A 24,189-nucleotide genomic window follows, 5' to 3' on the forward strand; every position below is an offset into this window, starting at 1 on the left:
ATTCAGAGTTCTCTGCCTTTGATCATTAAGAGAAAAGAAGTGACAGCAATACTGCCAGGGAACAGTAGCTGCCTGCATGTCACTTGATAGGTTTAATCTCTTCTAACTATTAAACTATTCTTCGAAACTTCTAAACTGTTGTTTAAAACTATTTTCCAGGTGGAGTCAGAAAGACAGCAAAGTCCTAGACATGGTTGCTGTTATTCAAACCAGTTCAAACCTATTCAACCCAACAGCATAAGAAGGTGTCTTTCACTAGCATTAGTAAATGAAAAATTAAAAACCTATGCACCAATTGCACCTTTGAAAACCTCTCCAAATGTCTCTACTTGCATTCAACTGTGCAACAAGTCCTGGGGCAGGGTGGAACAGTTGGGTTTCACAACACATTTCCTTGCCAAATCTGGAAGAGGCAATGATAGTCAATCTATACTTGGAGAAATTAGTAACAGAGTCCTCAAACAGGGTAAGGACTGATGCCTCAGCTGGACATGGGATTTAGTTAAGTAATTGAAATCCTCTGCATGAAGCTGAAATTGCCATCCTCTGCTGATTTCTCATGACACAGGCAACAAGTGTGGAATTCAGCCTTGGACAAGCACTGAGAGACTAGAGTGCCTACTGTGGTTCTCACTATTGCTATTTTACAATACATTAGAGTAGGAACAAAAAGAGGGAACCTTGCTCTAACATATAGTGCTTCTCTCATGCCTCATAACAGACCCGCTACAAATAGGAATCTACTCCCAAGGCAACTTCCTTGGCTGCAGGTACAGCTGCCTTTTCTGTCTGTCCCCAGGATGCTCTACAATGATAACACTCTTCCAGACACCTCTGGGCAATGCAAATCCCCTCAGCAGCACATAGAATCTGGCCATAATATCTACAGCCCCATATTATATGTAAAAGGAAGATAATCTAAACTAATTAAACTGAAAATGTGTATGCTAATATTCTTCCAAGGATGTACTGTTATTCTTTGCCACATATCCCTTACATAAGTATTATACAAGAATGCTAAATTTGCTTGGTATTTACTGGAAGGAGCAGAAATTGTTCAGGGAGTGTAAGTGTGTAACTATCTCACTTTCTTTTTCTTTATATGGTCTTACAAACCCGCCTCTTCAAGACAAGAGTAACAAGTTGTGGTTGAAGACTAGCTGGACTATATGAAAAGAGTTTCAATACTTCAGCAATTTTTCACGACTTAAACAAAACAGTTTTTAAAAACATATTCATCTTTAGTGAGCTTTATAAGGACAAGAGATAAACTTGAAAGACCAAAAAAATTTAAGTATTTATACTACAATATAAAGTTATGTTCAAAAGAGTAACAATTTTAAAAGAGCAAACGAAGAGTGATTCTCAGCTGTTGAGTCTATCCATTGGAGAACTGCACATTTACAAATATAATTACAGTTCCAAGTGGAACTGTTATTCATCACATTAAATCAAGTTTCAGAGCTTCTCCTTCAAAAGACTACTAATTTCCCTCTCTTCTCAAGTCCTGCTCCCATGGTCGCTTCCCCTCTCACCACTGCTCTCTCATGCTATATGCTCTTAACAGTTTCTTCTTCTACACACAGCCCATTTTGCCTCCTTGTACCTCTCTGTACCATGGCACCTTTCATTCATGCTTAACTCAGCTTTCTTGCCATGTGATGTTCCCACATTCCCTCGTAAACCTGCTCCCAAAAATATTTCTAGTAAACATAGTCTTATGTTTACTAGAAAAAGCACTGCCCTGTCCAAGTACGCCCAATTCACGTAAGACACGGTTCTCTATTCATCAAATCACAGAAAGACACAGGCATAAGAATCACAGAATCCCAGAATCATAGAATGGTTTGAGCTGGAAGGCACCTTAAAGATTGTCTACTATGAGCAGGGATGTCACCCACTTGATCAAGTTACTCAGGACTCTCTCCAGCCTGGCCTTGAAGACTTCCAGGGATGGGAAACACTACAGTTTCCTATCTTTCAAGTCTTTTAACTGGGTTTTGTTTTAAAATCTTTCCTTCTAAGACCTGGGTGAGATGATGGATGCCATGAGAAGAGGCATTCCAGCCATTATGAGATAACATTCTAGAAAGAGATTCTTCCTATGCCTACATATGGCACTGAAGAGGAAGCATTGCCTGTGCTCTGATCAGCCCTGCAACTGTGCCAAGTCCTTCATGAATCCTTAGCACTCATAGATATAGCTATCCAAACAGCTTTGGGGGAAGAACTGTTGTTTTTTTTTCCTTCAGTAAAATACCATGAAAACTCGGTGACCAAATGAAATATTAAGTGGACAAATGAAAAAAAGTCAACTTTAAACTCTTATTAAGAAAGTGTAGACACAAAAGGTTATTGAAAGGAACCATCACAGGGCACTAATATTGGGATTTATTTCACACTACTAAACCTAGGGGGAATTTCTTTCTAAAGAAAAGAAGAATTCTGTTTCCATAGTAACTCAGTACTAGGGCCCCCTTACAGTCCAAATTTAGCAGAATTATAAGTGCAGCAGCATACTACTGTGCACTTGAGGCTACAATGAAACCACTAACCTCATTACATTTGGGATGTCAGGTTGAATTTTAACTGGGACAGACAATATGTCGAGCAAGTCCAAGTATAATCCTAAAAAATAACATCATGCCTTAAAGATGAGGGAGAAGTTATAGGTGATAATAGGGCATAAACCAGAAACTTGATAATGTCTTGAAATACCAAAAATTGCTAAGAAATGGGTTAGCATGCAAAAATGAATTATTTTTATCCCAGTCGTGACATTAATTTACTTACTCCTATGAAACAAGTACTTCAGTGACAGTGCTTTCCCCTGTACTGTCTTCTGTATGAATTCTCAGTACATAGAATCTGTGCTGTCTTTATTCAGAAGAGAGGACACACAACCAGTCCACAGTGAGATGTTTTACTAAAGCTTCTTCAGCAGCTGGAAGAGATACATGAGGACAATACATCTGTGTCTGCAGAGAAAACGCTGCACCTTGCCTGGCAGTGCTTTGCTTGTGTTTTTGAAGAGGTTAAAAGACAAACAGCCCAACAAATAAAAGCACCTCCTGCTTAACCAATGCATTTACTGCCCTTAAAAATGAATGAAGGTGGGTATGGTAGCTCTGAAATGTGTCTGTTCTGTTATCAGTCAATACGTGCTCAGCAGAGGCAAAGAGAAGTTCAGGTGGCCAGAAAATGATGGTAAGAGCAGAGGAACCTTACTGCAGCTGAGGGTCATTAGGAAGGTGGGAAGTGCTGGTGCAGTTTTAACACCAAGTGCTCCAAGCACTGCTCGAGCTCAGGAACGACGATTAGAGCTGTAAGCTCCACACGTCTGGCTGGCTCAGATAAGTGGTCTTCCCCTGCTCTCAGCGGTACTCAGCAGTGCTTTAACCACATTACACACACACTCTGACCAGCTCCGAGGTACTAATGGCAATGAACTATTGAAAAACAAGTGCTGCCAATTTTCCCATTGTGTCACACATTTGAGAAATCATTAGCAAATTGAGAGGAGCTAAGTGTCCTGTGTGTCAAATAACTCTTTCAACCAGAGAGAAGTACATTAAACCACACAGCTTTCTTGGGTTGTTAGATTTTACATCATCTACCCAATTTCTGGTTCAAATGGTCACACTTTTTGCCTTGTCTGATCACAGTATCATTTTGCTACACACTTTATCCTATGCTATCATGCACTGTATCTGCTCCAGAGCTGATGAGAGAGAAAATTGTCATCATAACCTTGAACAACAAATGAGGAAAAGCCTGAATTAGATTTAAAGCAAAAAGTTACAGCAGTTATTAGTAAGAGGCCAACTTCTGATTGGATTATTGTATGTTACTCTAGATGCAGTAACATACAATAATCCAATGTACTAATATAGACTGCAGCTAATTCAAAGTCACAGAAAGCAAAATGTCTTTTGGGGGCGAAGGTGTGTAAATAGGTCGATGAAGTGAGACCACCTACTTAGACTAGCAAGTTTTGTCTTTGCTTCAACATTTCAACTGGTTTTTGCAGGAAATAAATGGAAAATACACTCATTTTTTCTGACCATCTTTCAACAGATTGCTACAAAACCTGGAAAGACAACAAATTAAAGCTTCTTTTAACACTTTCACCTTCCTCAGAAAGACAAATTAAGGTACTTAAGCATAAGCCTCTTATGAAACTGCTGAAACTGCAGATAAAACTAATTGGCTGACTGTGATTTGCATATGAATATTAAATATTAATAAGGTTAATGTTATGTGAGGTTCAATCAGGAGTGACTACATAGCAACTATCTAAGCTTTGTCCAGAAACAAGGCATGATGTAGGACTCTGTATCCATCCCAAACTAGCCTAAAGTGGCCTTTCTTCCTAATTCCCATCACAGCTTGAAATACAGCAACAGGGGACGCAGCACAGATCCTGTGTGCCAGCTGCCTGAGTGCCTGGGAGCCTGTCCCACTCTTAGCACATTTCTCACAGAGAGAGGTTCCAAGCCTACTCATTCCCCTTCATGGAAATGTTTTGCTTCTCCTTACAGAGCTGTGTCTTGGTACTCACTGAGGATTCTTAAGGGTCAACAATCCAGTCTCATGTTCAAAGCATTTAGTGGGTTACACACAACATGTATCTTGACCACTTAATTAGTCCAAAAGTAGCATTTCCACAGCAAACCCAGAGCGTTTCACTGGCTTATGTATGTTCAAGATCACTTTCTGTGCTGGGAGGGAAGACATTTCTAGAGAAGCACATCAGTCATGGGAGGACTTGGTGCATCAGCAGAAGAGGATGGGCTGGAGACTGCTCCAGTAATCTGGCCTGAATGCTGAGAGCAAGTGTGTGCTTTACTGCTAAGTCAGGCTTAAAAATGTCTAAAATAGGATTTACATCCAAAGTTCTGGCTAATTGTGCCATGAAAAGCATCCCTTAAAGGCAATCAATAAAAGGATTCAGTCTCATAACACAGGCTAATCTGTTTTCTATTTCTCTCCTTCCCCTCCAGGGTGACCAGGCAGCAGATGCAGGGATTCTCCAGAAAAGCTGCAATGCTCCAGATCCTGCTTCCTGACATAGGGTCATTCCCATGGAAGTGATGACTTCTAAACCTCTCACATCGAGTCAAATGCCACCAGGCTGCCATGCTGTGCCCCCCCCCAAGGAGTACCAGGATCTGTGTGGTAAAAAGGGGTCTGCAGCAGCAGCAGGCAGCAGAGCATAAGACAAACTATCATTGCTGAGAAACTTCCATGACAGCTTTTAACAGTGCACGCCTTTCCTTTCTCAAAGAGTTCTGACACCTGAACTGATGATATGGTAGCAAGTAAGTGACCCAATAAATCTGACAGCCATCTGCACAGAAAATTTAAGAAAAACCTTGTATTATTGCCAGGGTGAAAACAGCAATGCAGAGTTTTCTTCATCCCTTCTTCAACTAGGAAAAAACCTAGGAGGTTTGAAGTGTTAAAGATGTCGGAATTTAGTTTGAGAGGTGAAAATCTCTTCCTGACAGTACTCTTCTGCCTAAAAGTTGGCATAAATGAACATGTCATTTTAAAAGGCTGTGTTTTCTAATGTAAAAGAAAACTAAACCATACAAATAAGTCAGTCATTTGAAGAGTAAAGTCAGACCGTACTTACTGGAACACATTTTCCGTTCCATCCAGTCTTGCCCCAGGACATATGAACAAGTCTCATTGCTCCCTACAACTCCCTCAGAAGGGAAAGAGGAGAGGGAGGTGCTGCCCTCTTCTCCCTGGGATCCAGCGATAGAACATGTGGACATAGTTCAGAGCTGCACCAGGGAAGGTTCAGACTAGTCATAAGGAAGCATTTCTTTACTGAGAGCATTGTCAAACACTGGAACAGGCTTTCTAGAGAGAAGATCAATGCCTAAGCCTTATCTGAAAGTATTAGAAAGGAACTTGCACAATGCCCTCAATAAGATGCTTTTATATGGTCAGTGCTGAACTGCTGTCAGGCAGCTGGACAAGATAGTCCTTGTAGGTCCCTTCCAACTGAAATATTCTATTCTATTCTATTCTATTCTATTCTATTCTATTCTATTCTATTCTATTCTATTCTATTCTAGCCATGCTATTCTTGGGCATTATCCACCCTAGCCCTTGGGATACTCTGTTCTCTGCAGGAGAAGTTTATTTATTTTCAAACTCAACTGCTACTGGAATACTTACAAAAGAGATAATATTCTCTGAAATCTTTCAAGAAAGAAATTACTGAGAATTCAATCCTTTTTACCTGCACTAAGTATTTGCTTCCTTTTTTCTCTTCCCACATGGCTACATCATGCTGGTAGAAACCAGAAGTTGGCAGGTGCAAATGCACAACTGGGCACCTACTTGCAAAGTCTATTGCAAAACAAAATTGCCACCTCATGTAAAAAATTCTGATAAATATGTATTCTTCATGTACATCGTGGGCAACTGCTGCTGAACAAATGCATCCAGTCAGAGTAGTGTGGTTGGAAGTCTCTGGACAGAAGCAGGTAAGGATGTATTGGGCATTAAAGTGTGCACAGTGACTCTGATGCTTCTAGGAAGGATCAGACCTACTGTAGACCATCTGTATGTCTGTGAGCCTCTGCTGATGGAAGATAGACAAATGTGTGTTTCAAATATTTTGCCTTTATAGGATTTTTATGAGTGGCTGCATATATTTAATTGTCCAGATTTTTCTTTTAGATAGTAATTAATGAATGCATATTCCTCTGTAACATAGAATCAGTCATTATTAGAGTCTCTGAAAAAGCATGTTTCAGCAAAAGAACCACATCTAACATTGTGCAGATTTACTTTTTGCTCTGTTATACTTGTGAGAGGCCAGGGAAGTCAAGACTGTAGTCAAAGGTTACTTGTATTACTGTGAGAATTACTTTACCCTGCAGGTTTTTAATAACATGGGGGCAATCTTATCCACAACAAAGCTTATGTAAGAGAGAAATATCAAAAACTTTCTTTTGAAATCAGCTAGACTGAGTACTAGTACTCCTCTGTGAAAGTGAAAACAGTAAAAGAACTAAGCATGCCAGGAAAAGGTCTGTATTCAAAGTATTCTCTGTAGCTCTGAACAAAGATCTAGGAGTCACAGAAATTTGTTATCCAGACCTAATTTACTCTAAGGCACTCACTTTCTTGCAAAGCTTGCTTCACAGTGGCTCTTCAAAGCCACTTATTTTTGTATGTCCACTTATTTCTTGCATGTGTTGAAGTAAAGAAGAGGGAAGGGAAGGGAAGGGAAGGGAAGGGAAGGGAAGGGAAGGGAAGGGAAGGGAAGGGAAGGGAAGGGAAGGGAAGGGAAGGGAAGGGAAGGGAAGGGAAGGGAAGGGAAGGGAAGGGAAGGGAAGGGAAGGGAAGGGAAGGGAAGGGAAGGGAAGGGAAGGGAAGGGAAGGGAAGGGAAGGGAAGGGAAGGGAAGGGAAGGGAAGGGAAGGGAAGGGAAGGGAAGGGAAGGGAAGGGAAGGGAAGGGAAGGGAAATTCTTCAAAGAAATGGAAATTACTCAAGGGGATCATTTTTAGAGAGAAAGTCATCAGAAACCATAAATGACCCTCTATCAAGACCTTTGTTCAGATGTGGCAAAGCGTTCCTACAATGTGCCTGACTCAAAGGTGTTAGGAATTTATACTTATTTGAGACTGAATGACTGAATAAGAGGTGTGGAGAAATCTCTGATACAAAAGTGTAGCTTTGTGAAGTAAGGAAAGATGTGGCACTGGGAAGGATGGACAAGGACACCTTTGCTCTGAAACCATTGCTTTCTCTGTAGATCCCTTCCATATGAAGAATCAGTACGTCCCTCATAGCTACAGGATCTGGAGACCTATCCCATCACAAGAGATAGGACAAGAAGGAAAATGATTGCAATGGTAAGAAGGCATCCATTACCCCCAAGCTGGCATGTATATGTAGCACGGCAAGTGAAGATTCCAACTTTAGTACCTGGACAGGACATGACAGGAAATCCATGACAACACAATGGGTAAGTTTCTATCTAGAAAGAAAACTCAGAAAAATGCAAGTTAGAACTGTAGGCAAAAGGGGTGTTGAAAAAACTGGTATTTTGTGAACAGCTACTGGAAGTTTTGCCTTATTTTATGGAACATTAGGAAAGCTAAGGTAGACCAGCTTGAGAGACATTGTATGGCAGTATAAAGGAAGCCCACTACTTAAAGGACTACAGATACATTTTTCAACAAAAAGGGAAGGGAACTTGCTTTGATTTTGTAAAAATGAGACCCAGTTATGCACATATTTAGTCAGAGAAAACTCGAAAAGTTTGTAGCTATTGATGTTATTAATAATAAAATAAGCTGGCTCCAGTCCATATCCTGGGACTAGAAAAGCAGCACATGCTGAGAATTGTGATGCCCTAGTTAAGGAACTAGGTGCATAATGTTTAGCACAGTGATGTTATGATGCAGCTATTGCTTCACAAGTGCACTGAAGAACAATGGTTGAAGGACAGTGGTCATGTTGTCTGTCAGTCTCTAGGCCAAAGCTACTCATGTAAAGTTAAACGAGTCCTTTGATAACACCAATGAGTTGCATGTGTGAAGGGATGCTGGGTCATTGAAATGGAGGAAAGAACATACTTGAGAATTGGTTTCATAGGAATGAGGAAAAAGACTGGAGAAATAGCTGGAAGAAAGAAGGATATCTTAGGAATTACTAGAAAAGTAGTATCTGTGGAGACCAGGCATCCTAGGTCTTTGAGGGAAGTGGAGGAAGAAACTCCTGGGGAAAGCAGGGTAAGGGGGTAGAAAAAGAAAATCCTAGCTCAGAAAGAGAACTTATATGCAGTCTCCCTAGACACTGAGATGGAAGAATTCTGTCAGAACACAACATCAAGAAGCAGAAATAGGATTTCCCAGGCTTGAGAGAGGAAAAACCTCAGTGTCTGATCAAGAGAGATCATGGCCAGAAATGGAGAGGCTAAGAAATGGCTATGAAACCCAGGATCTTGAAAAGGACCTAATGAATCTGGCCTTAGGGTACATCCATATGCAGAACAGGATAGATCTTCCCCATCATCTTCTAACATTAGCTAACATTAGTGAGAGACTCCTGAGAAATTAGCAAGTACAGTTTTCCACTGCAAGCAAAGAATTTACATGACTTCCCAAGGCAAGTGTCTGACAATTGAGCCGGGACTCAGGAACTGCGGGCTCTGTGTCCTGTGATCAGTTGAACTAATTATTCACTTTCTCAGGCAATTACTGCATAGGGGAAAAAGAATAAAATCTCTAATTATTCAGATAAATTTGGTTCCAAATTTTTTATCTGCTTAAAAAAAGTTTAAATGCAATAGGAGAAGGCACAGATGAAAATACAGGAGGAAAAGAGATCAATATTTGGCATCATCAATTCTATAGATTTTGTATCAAGCAAAATGATTTTGAAATAGAACTGACAGCAACTTTTTTCTTGTCTGGCCAGCACCCAAGTCTCAATTCTTTGTACACCTCAGTAATGTAATGAGTATTCCATACTACATAAAGACAGCCAGAACATCTTTCAGTAGAGGTGAATGCCAATCTTTTACTCCAGAGAAGCATGTTCTTACATTTAAAGCTACTACTTCTCTAGTTCATTTGAAAACGGAGGTGCCTTTGTGGCTCCTAAATTACTGTGGGACAGATGGACTCAGGCATCTTGTCAAGAGCTTAATGGATGAATAGAAAAAGTTGGGCAAAGAGCTAGGATCTAGCCTTAATATGTTCAGAAGATTCAAATAGCTTGTAAAGGAGAGGGGGAAAAAAATTAGTCTTCTAAACATCCTATATACATCACTGTCATCAACCTTTCCAGACTCCTTTAACAGATAGCTATGAAGCAAAGATGATCCAAAAAAAAACTGAGATAACAGATAAATACATGTAAGTGTTAATTGTGATGGCAATAACATTTTCTTAACCCTCAAAAATATTGCTGCTTAAAAATACATTAAAATTTTCTTTTTTTTTTTTACTAATTTAGGAAAGCATGAGAGTTGGAGTTTTTTCTGAGAAAAAACTACTCTAGCTCCTTTAAGGAGTCTGAAAGGGAAATCATTATATAAAGTGTATTTCTGGCACACTAGAAACTCCAGTTTTAACCAAAACTCAAAATAACAGAAGCACAAGTGGAAGAAGTTTGTTTCTGTTTACCAACAGAATGGAATGTACCCGAAGGAGGGCTGGAGCTGGATGTACGTGCCCCCTCCTGTTCCACTCCCAGCAGCACTGCCATGCTATCCCACACGACCCTCACAGTGTTCCTGTGACATGAAAAATACCATGTCTGGACACTTGGAGAGCCTGGGGAATAAATACACTGCACTAATCCTTCTGCAAATGGTCATTGATTAAATATCAACACAAAAAGACTGACTGATTTAAAAATGATCTGCAGTTTTAAGTTTTAAGAAATATTCATGCAGTACACAGCTGTGCACAGCTGCTCTTGGAAGGACAAATTGAAAGAGAATTGTTTTGTTTGTACACATCAATGGTATATCTCATAGCAGAAAAAACAAGTGTTATGATATATGTGCAGAAAAAGTGCCTGTGTGTAACCAGGCACTGCAGGAATGAAGACTGCACAAGGGAACCATCACAATACAACCAGGTGGCATCAGGAATTTTTTTCCTCAAGATACTGAACTGTAGAGATCAGTTAGGTGAAGTTAGGACTGTGTTTTTGTATCTATGTTTGCAATATTCCCAGGGCAACAAAAAACAAGTGTCTTCAAGTAATCTATAATTGCCCATATAAGAGCCATGTTCCGGATCTGAGCCCTCTAAGAAGCTGACAGAAAAAAATCCCATAGAACACAAATGCTACAGAATCCCTATAGGAACAAGAAAAAAAACATTAATTCAGAAGACATGAAAAAAAAGCTGAAAATTCTTAGGATGATGTGCTTGCTTCTGGTTATCCATAATATTATAGAATATATTAATATAATTGAATAGAAAATACATTTACTTTATTAGTATATACTGTATTTTGTCCTAGGAAGTGCAACAGGTGCCAGTCTTACCACAGTGTAGATAGTCTATACCCAAGTACAAATATTTCATCATCATGTTCAGGTCTGTAAAATGAAAACCCCATCTCTGGTTTGCCTTAGCAGCACTGTGTGCACACAGGTGTAGAAACCTCCAGAGGCTGCAACCAGGGACTGCAATTAGCTCCATTACCAATTGGAGGGAAGGGGCACAGAGGTCTTTTTTGTGTATTCAGCACAAGGAGGCTAAGCCAGACACAATTTGGTGCAAGCTCTTTCAGTACTGTTTGCTAAATTCCCCCTGCACAAAAAGATTAATTCTTGGAATTGGAGAACGGCTGGACTCTTGCATTAGGGAGTGATCTGAGTGACAAGCAAAGTGGCTGCTGAAGGTGACATTGCCTTGAAAGTGAATGAAACTTGCCCTCTAATAGCAGAGAAAAATCATGATACACTGCTTATTTTGCTTTCCCAACATCAGGAAGTATTTGATGTTACCAGCTTCCCAGAGACAACGCCAGGCATCTTATTGGCCTCAGCTCTCAAAAAGATGAAAACACATCCCACTTCTGTACCATGTCCCAAATCACCACCTAAGCTCAGCATCTTTGAGTAGCTCAGTCTCTTCGCAACAGGAAATATGGTAAGAAGCATTATCAAACGGAAAGAGGATCACAAGCTTTAAAGCATGATTAAACAGGATAACAATTCCTCAAAGATACTAGATTGCATGAATATTCATCAGTGATTACACCCAGTGTAAACTCAGATTCACATAAATTATAATGAAAAGGCAGCTAGCCAGTGACTGTCTACTTTTTCTTGAGATAGAAAATCAACCATCTTTACATAACGGAAATTCAAAGATGAGCAACAGCAAACAAAATTTAGGAAAAAATTCAGGAAACACCTGCAAGATAAAGGTGGAATGCACATGGCAATCCTGGCAGATCTGCTGGGCATGACCAAGTTTTCAAAATTGAACCAACCATGCCAACGATGACCAACACAAGGTCATTATTCCTAAAAATTACTTCCTCAACAATAGTTTTCACTTATATGGTTTATAAAATTCACTTTCCTATGTGCTTTCTTTACTACTACGCCCCTAAAAATACTATGTCTCCTTTCAGCTATCTCTCCATACTTCCCTGATTTTTCACAGTTCATGAAACACTGTTGCAACACAAAATCTTATTTGCAGTTCTTTAATTGTCATGCAACTCCAATTTAATCCATTATCCTTCTGAATATAACTTTTATTTTATTTTCAGATATTCTAGGACTCTAAAGTGAAGGGAAAGAAAAGCAAGTGATTAATGACTCCCACAAGCTCGTATTACTTAGGATAATTTAGACTCAGCATTGGAGTCGTGAACCCCAGGCTTCTATTCTTGGTTCAAGTAGTTGCTTGTTCTGACTTCAGGGAAGCTAAAGCTACCGTTCTGTGTCTTTGAAACAGATATTTCCTTTATCCCTTTATTTATCCCTGGAGGTTTGAAAGGACTTACCATTCAGTATCAAACTTTGTTACAATTATTCATGCTCTACTTTGACTACTAGTCAACAAACTAGCAGCGAGGAGAGCTGGTTTAGCTCCAGAACTGGGAGGGGGGCTGGACATGAGCTCAGGGCTACAGGGGATGTATGAGTGTGACTGTGTACACACTGTTTAACACACAGATGTGTGCTTGTGTAAGTAGATGCTTAGCACAGACTTCAAGGCAGGATATGAAAGCGGAGGTAGAGTGACTGAGTTCAGCCTAAGCATTTATTGAATAGACTTGAATTGTATAGGCTGGAAAGAACATACGTCATCTTGGTTACTTTTTACATTTCACTGTTCAGTGCTTGAATTTTATTCTTCATATAAATTTTCACTATAATACTCTTTTGGTGTCATAGAAACGGTTTTACATTTGCTGATATATTTCAAGAATTGGTATCAAAGTACACAGCAAATTCAAGGGAAAAGGGCACAACAGTTCTGACTTGTAAATTTTTATGTTCTTCTGGTCTGGAGAAATGAATTGTCTATAATCATATTTGAAGTGCAATACACTGGGCTATTGTTATTGCAGACACTGTGGATTTTACAAGGACAAAATACTGTGTCAATACAGTTCCCCTCAGAAACAAACAGAACTCATGTGGAAATTAAAATCTATATAGGAATGTATATTGTAATGGCAACATTACTCATTTACATTGCTCCACTGAGATCCATTGCAAATTCCTACAATCAACCTACTGTAGCTGATGCCAATAGGTGCTGAGTATGTTGAGCCTATTACATGTGCAGTTTTCTGTTTAGAAGTAAAACTAGTTACCATCTGTAGTAAATGTACAGCTATAAAACACACATTGATTGATTTTGTTTATCTCTTCTAATTCAAATGTACTGCCTGATTTTTTAAACTTGCCACAGCTGCTGGAAGAGGGACCATTTCTATGGACAGAGATGGTATCACTACACAATTACATTAAAACATCCTTGTACTACCTCACAGTGTTTGTTGATTTTATGTCACTGCTCCTCAGTTATCACGCAGGGATATTGCACCATGATGGATAAACTGCAAAGTGATGCCAGGATATCATTATTGCAACCTCATCATTTCACTAAATTAATTTCATTCTGTAGTGCCTCAATTTTTTCTTATCAGATAGCAGAAAGGATTTCTTTGTCCTTCTCTTGGTGCGGGAGGGAGTGTCTCCAGGAGATCTACTCCATTCCCTGATCATTCTCCCTAACAATTGCAATTTATCAGAGAGGCATAAATTTGCAAGCACCACAGGGGACATGATGTTATGCCTGTTCTCTCTCTCTTTCTGAATTCAGATACAAAGGGAGATGTAAGCAGATCTGGGTAGGCTGAGAAAGATATAAATGAAAGGGTGAACCCCTCTCTAGATGAGATGAGTCACAGGCAGCACTGGGATCTCACTGAATTCTCTAGGACTTCTATGCACAAAAACAAATGCCTTCACAACCTCGGGCATGTTCATTCAAGCATGCTGAAATCAGTCTAGACAAATTCAAAGCACATTTACTAGGAGGAAGAGGACAAGAAGCAAGAGGCCTGCCCTACACACTGCTACATCTCAAGTGGCCTTGTGGCTGAGCAGCCATTCCCCACCTACCCCTGCTATATCAGTGCTGAACTCACTTATGAAGAACTAATATATATATTCAAAGGAATGCCGGTAATTCACCAGAGTGGATCAAACTTTGCGTACATTTAAACTCAAGGCACTGGTGCAATTTTTATGAGCTTCCAAGGACTTTACCGAAAGAAAAAGTGAATCCAGTCCACTTCTCTAATTGTCTCCTTACATCCCTATTTTCTCTACTATTATGTGAGCAGTGCACAGTTGTATGTGAATATCAGCAACAAATTGCACTGATTTGCAGTGTCAGTAAATTCATAGAAAATTAATATGGACCTTTAATCTTCACTACATCCTAAGTCTCAAATGTAAAATTTGGATTTCTAAGAAGATGTATTCATTGCTGTAATATGAATTAAATATTTGACACTTATGTCTAATATTTACATTTTTATAAATTTATATACATATATATACATTTAATGTTTGATATATAAATGAATATTTGTCTCACTATGAATGCTATTTAGACCAAAAGAACTACAGGAAATGGTCTCAGAACAAGGTGTTGCAATCTGAAATCTCGATAGCTACCACTGCTACAAAAAGGTAGTGAAAGGTAAAAAGCATAAGAAGGAGGTAAGTGTAAGATGACTTTCAGCTAAGTATGTTTTAAAAGACAGAAGTCTGGCCTAAACTAAAAATTCAGCAGCAGCTTAAAAAAAACAGATTTTTCAGTCCACTGGCTTAAAGGCTACCCTTGCAAATGATCTCAGAGAGAATTAGTCTCAAACAACCAATCTAAAGGAATTAACTAAGAAAGCAGAAAACTGTTATTGTCAGACTTCTCTGACACCAAAACAACTAAGACCCAACTGAACAGACACACTAGAACTTTGACTTCCACAGCTAACACTCTTCTGGAGTCAAAGATTCCCAGATCCTGCCAAGTCGGAATACTTGAAGCCTGCATCCAAGTGAAGAAAACAGCAGATATAAACTATATTTTTTAAGGTAGTCTCAAAACTCAGATATGAACACAATACAGAAACAATCAAGCAGTCCCAAAGCTATGACCACAGAAGTAGAATACAAGATGAAAACACAGTCATGTCTCTCCTCCCCAGTGAAACATTGCAGATATGGATGGTTTGGAACAAAGTGATAACCTATAGACAGCAGCAAATGAGGATGAACATGAAGCAGCTAATTGGAGTACAAATACTTACATTAAGAAGACATCACAAAGAGACTGAACAAGAGGAACACCAACATCCTGATCAAGAGATATAGTGGGAGACAAGAAGCAGGAATATGTCAATAGAGGGCAGAATTAGAGGATTGCTGTAAGAGAGAATGCAGAGAGGGGTTTTTTTCACTGTCAGTATTTACAAAAACTCACTCCAAAAAACATCAGCTCACCAAACTGTGATATCATCAATGTAGTAGATTGCAAAATATTGATGCACCAAAATTTCAGATCATCTAAATAAATTCTTTCAGAACCTGAATATCAGTCAACAATTCAGGAATCTGAGCTGCAAATGAAATTATAGAGCTGTTTAGGCTGGAAATGGAATTGAGAAGCATTGCTCTCTCTTGCAATAGGTTTTCTTTCAGCAGCTCTCCTAAAACGTGATGCTAAGGGTGTAGATGCAGGTGATGGAAATACAGCTGGAACTGGCAGTAAGGGATACCCAGCTGCATGAGTAGGCAGCAATGTGGGAACGAGCTACATTACACCAATCTGAAGTCCTAAGGGTTAAAATCATGGACTACAAGAATAACCTACTTTTTTAAGTTTCAGAGTTGTAGTGTATGGCATTGATTGATATGTCATTAAAACAGCTATTAAGCACTCCCTCAGAAAGCTGTGCTATGCAGGACTGATACAATCTGATGGAAACAAGGCAGGTTTAATAAAAACAGTCAACAGCAAAACCTGGGGTGTCCCTGAACTTCAGGCTCAACTGCAGTTAATGAAGCCAGTTGCCTTAAACAAACTAATACTGAGAACTTTAAACAGAGTTTTTTAAACAAAAGCTCTCAAAGAAAATATCTATAAGAAAGCACACATATAAGAAAGCAAAACAGAACCTATGGAGGTGACATCCACACTTGTTGTCGTGAAACATCATCTATGTCCTGCTGGAGAAACAAATGAAAGACTGACATCAGCACTCTGGTCTGGAAAAGTGTGCAAGTTCTTTAATGCTAAAACATGCCCAGTCTGTCATCTTATTCTTTTTAAAGAAGCAATCTAAAACCAAGGGAAACAGAAGATTATGAAAGCTTTTGATAAGGTTTTCATTGCGCCTTTTGATTCCACTTCATCACTGGCAATTTTATCACATTTCCTAAAGTGCAGGTATAAAATAAAATTTAGCTCCAAATTACTTCGTAACCAGCATCACTTTCATTGAACATGAGTCATAGCATGCCTTGAACAGGCTGTTATTCTTAGATTTACAACAGAATCAGCAGTCTTACTTCTTTGTTGCCTTACATCAGGTGTAACTATTTATACCAGAATAGAGGGAAGGCCAAGTGGCTTTACATTCACCATTAAGGTTTAGCACTCAGTGCTGGGAAAAACTTATGAAAGGTAAAGTGCAGCAGAAAATTAGCTCCTACAGCCTCATATTTGCCAAAGTCATTTGACTCTAGTCAGAAAAAGCATATATTTCACCCACTAGCACACTGCACTAGTACCTAATTGTTGAGGAGGCAACCAGACCTTCCTGTGTATCTTTTTCACTGTCTGTCTGTTCCCCGTGGGAAGAGAGAGAATGACACACACCTATAAATTTAAGCTCACATAAAAATATTAATGTCTTTCTGTTTGCTTACAGCTGAGAGTGAGTCTGAGGGCTCTGGTGCAATACTGACAGATGTTTCTTCCGATTCCATCCTCGCACTTCTCAACACTTAATACATGTACACATATCCAGGGCAAGACCTTCCTTGGGAAGTCCTGACAACAGGGCCGTTTAACCACAGCCCCAGACCTAACGTGAGCTGAAAGTCTGAAATGCAGTTCCCAAATGCCCCTGGTGGGACTGTTTTGTTGGCTTGGGGATAAGCAATTTATCTCTGCAGGCAAGGCTGTCACAGTGTCTTATGAGCAGGGTTCTGTTTAATGTTCTCACTCACCAGCAGCCCCTTGGTGGCCTGACATTAAATTAAGAAACAGCAAGGATAGGACTGAAAAGTCCAGTCTGCAATCAATGGCCAGCATTTAAGATTGAATGGAGCCAACTCCTGCAAGTGCTTGTGCAGCCAGGATTAACAGAGCCCTGAGGAGGGGAAAAAGAGGAATATGAAACTTGTGAAGGAAGAAAAACTGCACAGACATCCTCATCCTGGTCACTGGATAAGAGAGGAATCTGAGGAACATGTGCAAATGATTTGCAAGGTAGCTGGGCCTTTTTCACCGCCATGTTAAAGGTAAAAGATAACAAACTGGCAAAATTCCATTTAAAAAAACACATCTCTGTGTCTCAGTTTCATTTTCAGCATCTCCTCATTAAGCAATGAGACAGATGGACAGCAAATCCTCAGAGTAAGTTGTCTCTGCTGGCACTCACACAAGTTGGACACACAGCTTAAACAGTGATGCCCTTCCCCAGCTTCTCCTCCAGTAACGCTGTAGCTTCTGTGCTGCTCATCCAAGCTCCCAACATATTAAACAGTACTCTTAAGCAATATTATGATACAGAGATTGCATTCCACCATCTCCAATGTCATCTCTAGACTGTCAAGAAACTCATCTCTAAAAGTAAATTCATATTACTTCAACCTGTCTGTGTCCATGTTTATGAAAACCATTAATTTCAGTCTTTTTTCTAATGAAAAGCAGTACAATCTCAGAAAAGGGTAGAGCCCAGGAGAAAAAGAGACAGCACAAAAGACCAGGAAAGCAAAAGAGGGAAACAATATGTATTTGCAAATAGAGCATTGTCCTATGAAATCATGACTTTGCCAACAGGCTGATTTCTCTTTAACTCAATGTGCAAGGCCTTGGGACTCTCATTATTAACATATTATCATACTGGACAATTCAGAGTCATAATTTACCATACAAACTTTTCTATTGCAATTCCATAAACTTCAAAACCTTCTTTACAGTTTACTTAACCAAAAGGACCGCTTAACTTTTTCTAAATAAAACTCAATTAAATAATCAAATCCATTAAAGGAATTCAATTTTGCTGTTTGATAGATGTGGGTACACAAGCTTGACCAACTGGTAATCCTACTGTGGAAAGCAACCTAAATCCCCCTCTGTCTTCTCCAAGGCTTAGACATGCCCCGTAAGCCAGCTGAAGGCGTTCCAGATACACACTGCTCAGTAACACATTCACAGTTCATACAACAAGCCCCAAATCCTTCCCCAGAGGTAAGCAGACACTTGGTTCAAGATGTTTTGTTCTGTCTGTCAAGCAGAGAAAACCTCTTTAGCTGAAAGATAATGATTCATATGCTGACACAGAAGGATACACAGCAGATTATTTTTGAAGAAATTACTCTAGGAGAGAAAAAAATTGAGATAATTGTGTGTTGTACACCACTTCCACCCTCTACATTTTTAAAAGGAAAATAATTCTCTAGAGAGTGTTTCAGCTTTCCATAAAGACATGGAGTACAGATATTCATGGGAAAATGCTCACAGATTCCTGTCCCCTTGCTCATGGCTTCACATTTGGAGAGGGAATGCACACTAGTTACTCTATCTAAGGTTCAGAGCAATTCTCTCACCTCCCACCATTTACCTTTTTATTGAAGACAATGTCCGCCTTTCAGAAAAATCACCAATATCTTCCAGAATTTTTTAATCTCATGTAGGCTGCTCATATATTCTTTTACCCCAGTGCTGCCAGATGAAGACTTTCTTGCCATTCTCAGTAACATCAGGGCTTGCATTTTCCCCTGAACATGACTACTTTGTTATCTGCTGGGAGACAGTATCCCAAGGCTGTGGAAAACTTGCTTGCAAAGCAGAGAAATCAGTGACTTCTCTGAAGTTAAATCCCACACCCAGAATCACTGTGGATGCCCTTGCTGTGATCTCTGTGCAACATGTGTGCCCAAGATTAGACAAGATGAGCAAAGACAGAACAAACATAGTTCAATTGTCTAATCTGTGACCTTCGACTGTGACAGCAGTAGTAATAATAAAATGCTCACAGCCACACTTCTGAAGATAAAAAAAAAAAAAAATAATGGTTTGAATTAACCCCTCATTACTGGGGAAGGAAAGAAGGAGACCTTCCCTGCATGACTTATGAGCACTATTCCTCTTTTTGTGACTACTGCTTGCAGGGATAGGTACAAAGAAAAATAACATACCAGCAGAAAAGCTGTCCCGAGGTTTTCATTGCAGTTGTCTGAATTACTGGAGACAAATCACTGGGAAGGTTTAATCCTGTGACACCAACTTCAGTGTAAGTGGAAGAAAGGAGAATTTTGGCAGGTATGCAGTTTAAAGAGTGGCAGCATGCTGTGGATCCCCACTTGATGACTTCAAGGAGGAAGAAATACCAATTGGGTTTGTCTGCTTTCTGAAATCCTTGCTGTGAACCCAGCAGCAGAATTCAACTTTCATAATGCAAAAGAAACTTGCAAAGCAAAAGACTTCTAAACAAAACCTGTATACAAGACCAGCATATCTGGGTGGTTTCATTAATAAGGCTGGTATCACTTCACTTGCTTTGTTTCATTTCATTCAACAGACCTTGTGTCTGTGGAAGAAAACCAAGGAGCTATTTTTATCATGGAGATGATCTCTGATAATGATGTGGTTTTTTTTTTATTTGTGTGAGGGTGGGATTCAGACGTGATGACAAAAGTCCAGTCTCTGCCTTTACTTATGTGCTGATTTTAGGCCAGTGTAGAATTGTTTTCATAGTGGCAAGATTGGAGGTGTGTTCTGGATTTGTGCTGAACACAGAGCTAACTGTACAGAGATTTTTTTGTTATTACTGATCAGGGCTTGCACAGAGCCAAGGCCTCTTCTGCTTTTTGTGCTGCTACACTGGGGAGGAAATTGGGTATGCAGGGGAGGCTGGGAGGGAACACAGCCAGGACAGGTGACCCCAAGTGACCAAAGGGACCATAAGACATCATGTTCAGTACATAAAGTAGGAAGAAGAAGGAGGAAGGGGGGACATTTGGAGTGGATGTTTTGTCAATGTTATGCATGATGGGGCCCTGCTCTCCTGGAGGTGGCAGAACACTTGCCTGCCCATTGGAAAATGAATTAATTCCTTGTTTGGCTTTGCTTCTGTGTGTAGCTTTTGCTTTCCCTAATAAACTTCTTTATCTCAATCCATAAGTTTTCCAGCCTTTACCCTTCCAATTCTATCTCTGATCCTGCTGGTGGGGGAGTGAGCAAGCACCTGTCTGGTGCTTGGTTCCCAGCTGGGGTGAAACCACACCACCTTAAAAAAAGTCTTGTGACCTACAAATGCTATGTGAAAATCACACAGAAAAAAAACGGTATTTTATTTCTGGAATATCTTTCTCTGGAAAAAAACAGTCAAGAACCCAAAGAAACCAACAAACGAAAACCAGATCAAACTCACTAGGTTCAATTTACAAGTAGGATGCTGTCTCTCCCAAATCCACTACACAGGCTTCTTTACTCAGACCCAAAAAAGGCAAACCAAAACTAATTTCCCTTAAACACTTGGATGAAAACTGCAGCCTTATAAGAACTGTTTCAAGAACAGTGCAACTGTATGTGGAGCAGGGCACTCAGGCAGTGATGCCAAGTGGACTGTCCCTCCATGATATACACCCTCAGAGGGTTACACCTTCACTTTGCCTCTAGTAGCTTGTTGCTAATTTCTTTTTTTTTCCTCAGTACACCAAGAGACTCATCTCCAAAGCTATGACAAGTCCCGAATGTAAGTCATACTTCCACTTAAGAAGAAATTATGGTAGTGGCTTAGCTCCCATGCAGCTCCTATACACACACTACAATAAAAATCAGTCACAATGGAGTCCAAATGTCTTCCACCTTTTTCTACCGAAGAGCTATATTGGCTTTGTGTGACAAAATTTTTGTAGCAGAAAGCTGTAGGGGTGGCTTCTGTGAGAAGCTGTCAGAAGCTTCTCCCATGTCCAACAGAGCCAGTGCTAGCCAGCTCCAAAATGGACCCATTAGCAGTGTGGCAGAGCCTCTGGGATAGCATATTTAAGAAGGGGAAAAAAGAACAACTGAAGCCAGAAATAATAGTGAGAGCATGTAAGACAAACAGTCTGCAGACCCCAAGGTCAGTGCAGAAGGAGGGGAAGGAGGTGCTCCGGGTGCCAGAGCTGAGATTCCCTGCAGCTCCACAGTGAGGGAGCTGCAACCTTGCAGCCCATGGCGGACCATGGGGGAGCAGAGATGCACCTGTAACCCTGAAGGATCCCTTGCCAGAGCAGGTGGATGCCCAAAGGAGGCTGTGACTTTGGAGAAGCCCATACTGGAGAAGGCTCCTGGCAGGACCTGTTGCCCTGTGGAGAGAGGAGCCCAAGACAGAGCAGTCTGTTCCTGAAGGACTGCACCATGTGGAAGAGACCCACACCAGAGCAGTACATGAAGAGGTGCAGCCCATGGGAATTAACCACATTGGAAAAGTTTGTTGAGGACTCTCTCCTGTGGGAGGGACCCTGGAGATGGGAAAGAGTGTGAAGAATCTTTCCCATGAGGAGGAAGGAGCAGCAGGGACAGTGTATGATGTACTGACCACATCTCCCACTCCCCATCCCCTTGCCCTGCTGGGTGAGAGGAGGTAGAGAAATCAGGGGTGAAGTTGAGCCCAGGAAGGAGGGAGGAGTTTTAGATTCTGATTTTATTTCCCATTATCCTATTCTGCTATCTTTGGTAATAAACTAAACTAATTTTCCCAAGTCAAGTCTATTTTTCCCATGACAGTAATTGGTGAGGGATCTCTCTCCATCCTTATCTCAACTGAAGAGCCATGCACTCTCTCCTGGCCAGCTGACAAGAGGAGGATAGAGCGGCTTGGTGGGCACCTGGTGTCCATCCATGGTCCCCCCACAAGAACTCCCTCGATATGTATTCCTGTATAAATCATGTGTTCTGAGGTTTTCATTTTAGTGCATTTCTGTAAAACTGGCTCTGAAACCAATTAAAGTTGCTAAAGTACATTGTTTGCGTTCACATGTATCCTAACACAGGAGGAATCCTAAAATTTTATTAATGATATTACTTAAGATACCTAAAATGCTGATTTTCATGAAAGCTAGGATGACCTTAGCTGAAAGATCAAGGTTATTAGAGCATATGTTTGGGTTTCCTTTCCAGAAAGCTGAATATTTTAAAGTACTAAAGCATAATATTAAAGCAATATTAGTAACGTAGTGATTAGAATATTAGCAATAATAGCAACAGTTGCAGTAGAACAGGAACTTAAGCTATTTACAGAGTGTTAAAATCACATCCAGAGACAGTACAAATGAGAGGAAAAGACTAACCCTTAGCTGTAAATTCAGTTGCCAGTTACTCTGTTTCACAATCTCATTTTCAAGGACAAGGTGCCTGAAAAAGCATTAACTATCCTTACAGAAGTTATCTCTGTACAAAGATAGCACCTCCTGTTCCCTTTTGCAGGATTTAATATGTTTAATCACTTGCAAAACAAAACAACACGGGGATAAACATCTATTTCTTACAAAAGACACAGAGAATCATTTGCACAAACCTGAACCTGGATATTTTTCATCAGCAGATCCTAATAAGCAAAGCATATTTCAGATTTCATCCAGCAAAACATTACAGGCAGAAGAAAAAAAACATATCCCTCGTAACTTTTCTTCCCCATGGATACTGTTTTACAAAATTCTTTTTCAGACACAATTTAGGAGCTTCCTTTTTGCCACATGGTACATAGTGTAAACTGATGCTCCATCTTTTCACAAAAACATAAACAAACAAATACAAAAGGAGTAAACAGCAGCTGCAGGCACCCATACACCATTTCACTGAAGTGTGATGCCTGAATCCCATTTAGAGGCCTTAACAGTGGGAGTTCACAAACTCCTCTTACTCATAGGCACAGAGGGAGAACCTTTTTGTGATAGGTCTTGGTTCGAAGAGGGAAACATTCTGTTTACTCTGAGATTTTATAACAAATATAATTAGTTCAATCTCCCTTTAAAGAAGTACAAGTTAAAAAAGAAACCCAGTGTTATCTATTCTCTGGTCCTTGAAGATTTTCTAGTTCCAATCCCTCTTCCATGGGGAGGGCTGCCACTCCTCAGACCAACCTGGCCTTGAACACTTACAGGCATGGGACAGCCACAACTTCCCTGGGCAACCTGTTGCAGTGCCCCTGTGCTCTCAAACTGAAGAATTTCTTCTACTGTCTAATCCAAACCTATCCTCTTTCAGTTTCAAGCCTTTCCCCTTTGTCCTTTTACTACATGTCCCTGTCAGAAGTCCCTTTCCAGCTCTCTCGCAGCCCCTTAAGGTACTCTAAGGTCCCCTCTAAGTCTTCCCCAAGCTGAGGAACTCCAGCTTTCTCATCCTGTCTTCATGGGAGTGCTGCTCCAGCCCTCTGACCACCTTTGTGGACTCCTCTGGACACACTGTAACATGTTCACATCCTTCCTATATTCAGGGCTCCAGAGGTGGAGGCAGCACTACAGGTGGTGTCTCAAAGAAACAGAGACCTGCTGGCCATGCTGCTTTGGATGCAGCCCAGGACATGGTTGTATGAAATACAAGGACTGCACGGAATACAAGGATAGGAATAGAAAAAGAATAGAAAAAGAATATTTTTTTCTTCAATATGTTTACTCCCAGTGTCAGACTGAGCTGCTGAGTGAAAAAATGCTGCCATTTCTAGTACTGCTGAAGGTTTTAAAGTTTAAAAAAAATTCTGGAAGAAATGTAATGAAAAAGATCATCGGAGAGTTAAGATGATAAGCTACAGATCAAATCGGCTTTAATACAGAAATACAGACAACTCTATGTATTATTGTTGTTAGTCCTAAATTCACTAAAACAGGTACTTCAATGCATGTGTAAACCTCCTACTTAAAACACCACTACTGCATGTAA

General features: G+C 40.1%; 1 protein-coding gene across 11 annotated transcripts in view; it reads right to left on the bottom strand.

The window, feature by feature from the left end:
- Positions 1-24,189, bottom strand: part of DLG2 (discs large MAGUK scaffold protein 2) — a 979,322-nt gene that overhangs the window by 677,772 nt on the left and 277,361 nt on the right. Inside the window, exon 1 of one of the 11 annotated variants that reach the window (XM_064409620.1) lies at positions 18,887-18,905. The exons of the other annotated variants lie outside the window; for them this stretch is intronic. The gene's annotated coding sequence lies outside the window, so the exon portion shown is untranslated. Of the gene's footprint in view, positions 1-18,886; positions 18,906-24,189 lie in introns of those variants that run through there. 11 annotated transcript variants of the gene reach the window in all.

The sequence above is a fragment of the Passer domesticus genome, chromosome 2, assembly GCF_036417665.1.
Source record: "Passer domesticus isolate bPasDom1 chromosome 2, bPasDom1.hap1, whole genome shotgun sequence".
Lineage (NCBI taxonomy): Eukaryota > Metazoa > Chordata > Aves > Passeriformes > Passeridae > Passer > Passer domesticus.